We start from the raw sequence: 7060 nt of genomic DNA, 5'->3' as shown, positions 1-7060 counted from the left end.
ATGTAACATAGAGTTTCTTTAAATATATTTTGAACTTTCAAAAGTGATAAGGTAAAATGAGGATCTTATTAATTATTGATGCAATCGGCATGAAGTTAGCATGCAATGCACAACTCTTTGCAAAAGTGACAAGGTAAAATGATACAATGTAACACAATCTGTTTTATTTTTGTAATTTTAATATCCTAAACATATTTGTTTGTTATCAATCTCTAGGTGTTTGCGGTTGCCTCAGAAGACATGGATACTTTAACTTTTGAGGCACCGAGGTTTCTCCGTCATTTAATGGATCCTAGTTCCAAAAAAATCTCTGTGATGGAATTTGAAGTTTCAAAGGTATATTTATTCTGCTTATTGCTAATTGAATTACTGTATTTATTCTCATCCTTATTTTTCAGGTTCTTGAAGAGCTAAGACTCACTATGGATCAATTCATTGATTTGTGTATTCTCTCTGATGTGATTATTGTGATAGCATTAAAGGTAAACTTTCTTATGAGATATTGTATATTCAACAAGTTTAACATACAAGGCTAGTACTCTACTGCTTACTGTTTACGAAATTTGATAACTAATGTTCATTCAAATCTCTAGTATGATAATGCTTGTGTAGTTGAATATGATGTCAGTGCTGCAACTGTTCCATGTCTATGTTACTTAGACTTGATATAGTGTTCAACATGAGTATGATCGCAATCTCTGACATGACTAATTTTACAAATTGTACATGTGTTCAATAGGATTAGTGATTGTTCACTCTTAGTGTCACTATTTGAGTGTCATTATCCAAGATGATAACAAATTTGTTATCATCTTTTGCTTTGACATGTCAATACCTAATATACACCCATGTGTTATCTTGTTGATTGAACATTTTGTGAATTTAGTTACAGGTATTGTCGTGGTGCCCTTATAATTTTGTTTTTGTTTTGTCTATTGAACTTTGCCTCTGGGAAATAAGCTTGTCGTTTAGTGATTAAATTTGGCTGAGTTAGTAGATGGAGTTTATAGCATGTTGACTGACTGGAATTATGAGCATGTTTTGTATATAAAGACATTTTTCCAGGAACAAAGCATATATCAAATTCCTTGTTTGTTTTCAACATTTGCCTAGACAAGTTCTTGTCATTTTGTCAATCTTGCCTATAACTCAACAAGTCTGCATCCTAAATCAATGTTTAGATGCATTTTCCGTAGGTTTAGTTAATTTCTTATTGCCATGAGTATCTTTTAAGAATATTTTTGACTGATTATTTAGAAACTCAATGGCAAGGTCAATGACATTCATTGATCTAATAGACAGGCACAGGCAGAGTAAACTTATTCTGCGAATTTAAATCTATGTGCATAAGTTTTCCAATGAAATTGAAGTTACCAAGACAACTCTAAGTTGGTTAAATTGCTTGTATTGTATTAGTTTGTATTGCATAAGTTACATTCTGAGACTATAAGTTGGTTACATTGCTTGTATTTTATGTAGATTTATGTGAATAAATCTAATTATGGAATTCTGGAAATGAGTGTTGTCCTGGAATTGCTTTATATTAGACCTATGCAAAATCATGGAATTGCTTGTATTGCATAAGTTTGTATTTCATAAGTTAAATTCTGAGACTATAAGTTGGTTATATTGCTTGTATTTTATGTAGATTTATATGGATAAATCTAAATCAAAATTCTGGAATTCTGGTATTGACCGTTGTCATTGAATTGCTTTATATTAGAGCTATGTGAAATCCTGAAATTGCTTGTATTGCATAAGTTAAATTCTGAGACTATAATTTGGTTATATTGCTTGTATTTTATGTAGATTTATATGAATAAGTCTAAATCAGAATTCTGGAATTCTGGTATTGCCTGTTGTCATGGAATTGTTTTATATTAGAGCTATGTGAAATCCTAGAATTGCTTGTATTGCATAAGTTTGTATTGCATAAGTTTTATTTCTTAGACCATAAGTTGGTTATATTGCTTGTTTTTTATGTAGATTTGTATGAATAAATCTAAATCTTGAATTGATAAGTTTTGTTTAATTTTTCTGTTGCAGGTACGTAACTCAGTCAATTCGTGTAGCTTGAGACTTTTGATGCAAGGAGTGAGCTTTGTTAGGTTGTAAATTGCCTTGCTAATGTGTAAAAGTCATATGAAGAACAATACTAGAAAACATGTGATTTATGCATGGTTTGATACTACTTATCTTGTATATGTGTGGCTACAAGATGAATTATATATGGATGTTTATTTTGGATTTAATGTAGTAAATATTTAGTTTTGTATTGGTGGTTTGCTTATATAAAAATAAGATTGGTTGTTTGGTATTAATGAACATTAAAGACAACAGTTAAAAATATTGTAAAAACTATATAAACCACAACGGATTTTTTTTTGTAAAAAGTGATAAAAGACAACGGTTTTATCCGTTGTAAAATATATTAAAATTATATGCCACAATAGTTTATAACTGTTGTAAAAAAAGTAAAATGAGTAAATATTATCTACCACAACGGTTTTATTCTGTTGTTGAAATTATCTACCACAACGGTTTTAAAATGTTGCCGTATCCTTCGTAAACAAATTTTGAGCATATAAACAACAACGGATAAAAACCGTTGTCAAATGTCTACAAAGACAACGGATTCAAAACCGTTGTCGTAGGGCAATACATTCTACAACACCCTCAGTTACAACGGTTTTTTGACCCTACGACAACGGATAATATCCGTTGTCGTTTGCAGTTTTTGTTGTAGTGCAAATGAGCTCAATATCTCATATTGAGCTCATTTGGACATGGTCATGCACTTCGTGGTCTCACTCTATCAAGAATATCGATGTCACTCCCGTCATATAAGAGGGATAGATCCCATCTACATCACTCACATCCCTCCGCATAATTTGTTACATACCCAGTAATCGCCTTTATAGTCCACCCAGTTACGGGTGACGTTTGACGAAGCCAAAGTATGTAACTCCTTATGTAGGGAACCATGGTGACTTCAGGTCCAAGGACTAGTAGTCATACTAATAACCACATGAGAAAGTATATGACACTCATATAATGATCCATGATACTTTCTAATGGCGGGTCATTCAGTATACATTCTCCAATGCATATCCATGTGTCAACTTGATATCTCTATATCCATGACTTGTGAGATCAAGTTATCGAGTTGACCTACATGCTAGTCTCGTCGCATTAACATTGTCGCTGAATGTTAATACTCGACTAGGAATGATTAAGAGTAGTGTTCCCTATATCATCTCACTATCGATTCAACCAATCGATTGATATAGGTAAGAACCTTCTACTCAAGGACGCTATTATACTTAGTTATTTGGCACCAATACAAGTAAGTATAATAACCAAAAACAAATGCCTTTATTTATATACAAGAATATGATACAATGAGTCTATACAACAATCATCAAATGATTGGCTCTAGGGCTCTAACTAACAGTTCCCGACTCTTGTGCTCTCCGACGATCTCTCGTTCTCCTCCTCTGGTGGCCTTCTGCGCATTTCCTTCGACCATTTCTCTTCTAACGATCTACATCTTGATAAGCTTCCTTCCGTCCTCACTTGCTTTTGATCTACGGCGTCTTGCTGTTCTTGGTGACCCTCCAGCGGTCTTTTCGCTCTTTCGGTCGTGTTTTCTTTCGCCATTTTTGCTTCTTTTGCAATGGCCAGCTCTTCTCAGCCGTCGGACCCCCCTCCTGGACTCTGGTACACCACCATGGAGACCAGGTTTGATTCGGGTGACACTGAGAGCCTCAAGAACATTTTTGAGATTCCCCCTGATCATGAGATCATTTTAGCTTCCGCATCTGATCAGCTAAATGAACCGCCGACCGACACCATCTGTCTGTTCAGGGACCAATTTGTGGCCGGTCTCTGCTTCCCTATCCATCCCTTCATCATTGAAGTCTGTAATTATTTCCATGTTCCTCTTCCGTAACTTGTACCGAATTCCTTTCGCCTTCTATATGGCGTCATTGGGTTATTTCGGCTGCACGACATCCCTCTGACTCCTCGAGCTTTCCACTACTTTTATTACCCTAAACAGTCTGAACTGGGTACCTTTTTGTTTCAGTCTTGGATCGGGCTGGTGTTTTTTTGACAAAATGTCGACTTCCAATAAACATTGGAAGGAATACTTCTTTTTTATACACCTCCCCGAATGGCCAAGCTTCCGGACCCGCTGGCAGGTTGGCTTACCACCTCAACCTGTTCTGAAGAAATACAAAAGACGCTCGGACTACCTTCATGCCGCATCCATGCTGGCTGGCTAGAAGTATGACATCCATAAGTTGCTACTTGAGGGTGTGCTGTACATCTTTGGCCTGAGTTTGATTAGCACTGGGCTCCCGACCAGCTTAGGTAAGAGGTTCCATGTACGCTTTTCCTTTAATTCTAACTGATTTTTCTGCTTCTTTTGCAATCGAAGTCATGCTGCGTGCTCGGATGTCCGGCCTTGCGAAGCTTTAGAACACCGAGATCGAGGTGCTTGCTATTGAAGAATTAGTGAACCGTGGCCTACATCCGGTTGGCTCTCAAGATGAGAGCGCAGCGACTGCTACCCTGGCGAGTGGAGGGTCAGCTAGCCGAGCCCTCAGTGTTGAGGTTGCTAGCGGCTCAAAGAAACCATCCAACCAAGTGCCTATCGTCCGATCGGAGAGTTCAGGCTCCTCTGGCGAGCCGTTGTTAAGGCGCAAGAGGCGTCGAACAGAGTCTTCGCACTCTGCTGCTTCGATGGTGGGATCTGCCAAAAGGGTCAAGGTCTGCACCTCGAATCCCTCCGTAGTTCCTAAGACCACGCTTGAGATATCCTCCGACCGGACTCCTTCGGTTGTCAAGTTATCGCAGGAGCCTATTGTCGCAGAGCCCCTGGCTTCCATGCCGCCATCGCAGCCATCGAGGGTTCGGCGATCGACCATCCTCCCGACATCTGCGTCCCGGTTCAGAAGCCTCAGCCCACTTTGCCCCGGTCAGTCAATGATCAATCACGGTGATTCTCCATCTGCCAACGGAGTATAGCGAGCTGAGCACCCAGTCGCACACTCCTGAGCATCAAGTCATCATACGGGGCATGCTCGCCCAGGTCTGGGAAGAAGCCCGAGCGACGGTGATGCCCCCGGGCGTGCTCACCAACAGCCATACCCAAATGACAACTGGGGTAAGCTCCTTGTAATTATCTTTCCTCTGATCCACTCTAATCCTTTTACCTGTTTGTAGTATTGGGTGGAGAGCCTGGCCATGTGCCATAGGCTGGCTCATCTGGAGGATGAGTTCAGGAAGCTTTAAGTCTCAAGTAGCCAACCTATTGCCGACCCCAAGGAGATAGCCAAGATCAAGTCCGACCTGGAGAAGGCAACCAAGCTCCTTGATGCTGAACGAGCTAAAACCTACGGGCAGGAGGAGATGCTAGGTCGACTCAAGAAGCAGGTCCACACTTTTGACAAGAAGATCGAGTCGACAACTACTAGGAAAAATCGAGCCATCGAGGACCTGGAGCTGAAGAACAAGGAGGCTCGAGATCTCACCAGCAAGCTCAAGGAGGTTGAAGATTTTATGGTGATCGAGTGAACGAGCCGGTCGGTGCAGGAAACTGAGCTCCAGGGCCAGCTCTCCGATAAGGACGCAACATTGAAGCTGGCCCAGGATGAGCTAGGGAAGGTGAAGGCTAAGCTAGAGGGCTCCTGAGCGGCGATGAAGATTTAACAAGACGCTGAGCTGAGTTGATTTGCAACAATGAAACAGAACTACATCCGCTCGGATGCCTTCAATGATAAAGTAGTCATCCGTTATCTTCGGCTCTGTAACCTTGTGATAGATGAGACGATCAACCAGCTCAAGACGGGAGGCCACCTCCCCGCGACCTTGAATAACAGCGTTATTAGTCGGGATAAGATGACTGAGTCACTACCCAACGACGCTCTGGATTACCTTGAGTGAGGTTGACCGTTGTAAATTTTTGAAGTCTTAATGTAGCTCGCCTGTTGGGTGAAGCTCTTATCTTTATCTTGCAACTGTAATCTTGATATGTAATCCTAAAAATTTTGGTTTTAATATATGTGTGCACATTCGACGAAGCATTTCTTTTCGCAGTGTTTCTTATCTTTTGACTATAAATGCTCATGATCTTGTATCTATGACTACCCGTTTGCGTGTAAGAGCAAACTCGGATTTAAGGTCGCCGCTTGACCGTTACTGAGGACACGCGTTTAACATCGTCGCTCCACGATTTGGTGAAGATTCGGGTTTAAGGCCGCCACTAGACCGTTGATGGAGACTAGGGTGGGTTTAAGGTCGTCGCTCGACCGTTGATGGAGATAAGGGTTTAAGGTCACCGCCTAACCGTTGATGGAGACTAGGGTTTAAGGTCACCGCTCGACCATTGGTGGAGACTAGGTTTAACGTCGTCGCTCGGCGGTTTGGTTGTGCCGTTCGACATGTAGCTTAGATTTTTTTTTTTTTTAATTTTGACCCTACATTCAGAGAGGACGTACAAAAATGTATAAATACACTTATACACTGGCGCACCTCTCATCCGACCCGATAGGATTGGAGATGGTTTGCGCTCCATGGTCGTTCGAGTTGGCTCCCCGTCTCGTCCTCCAAATAGTAAGTGCCTGAGCGGAGCTTTTCCACGACCTTGAAAGGCCCTGCCCATGGAGCTTCGAGCTTGGTGACATCCCCGACTAGCTTGACTTTCTTCCAAACAAGGTCACCGACCTGGAAGGACCTCAAGATCACCCTTTGGTTGTAGGTTTGCTTCATCTGCCCTGATACACCATCAGTTGAATGACTGCTTTGGTGTGCACTTCGTCCACCAAGTCTAGTTCCAAAAGCCTCCGCTTGGCGTTGCCCTCATTATAATGCTTCACCTGATCAGACTCTAATCCGACTTCGATAGGGACGACCGCTTTATTGCCGTACACCAGGTGGAATGGGGTCAGACTGGTCCCCTCCTTGGGTGTCATGCGTAGGGCCCACAGAACGCTCGGGAGCTCATCGACCTAGCTGTCTCTCATATGGTTAAGCCGAGCGCGCAAGACTCGGAGGA

Source organism: Zingiber officinale, chromosome 10A, assembly GCF_018446385.1.
Source record: "Zingiber officinale cultivar Zhangliang chromosome 10A, Zo_v1.1, whole genome shotgun sequence".
NCBI lineage: Eukaryota > Viridiplantae > Streptophyta > Magnoliopsida > Zingiberales > Zingiberaceae > Zingiber > Zingiber officinale.
This window is presented reverse-complemented; position numbering follows the sequence as displayed.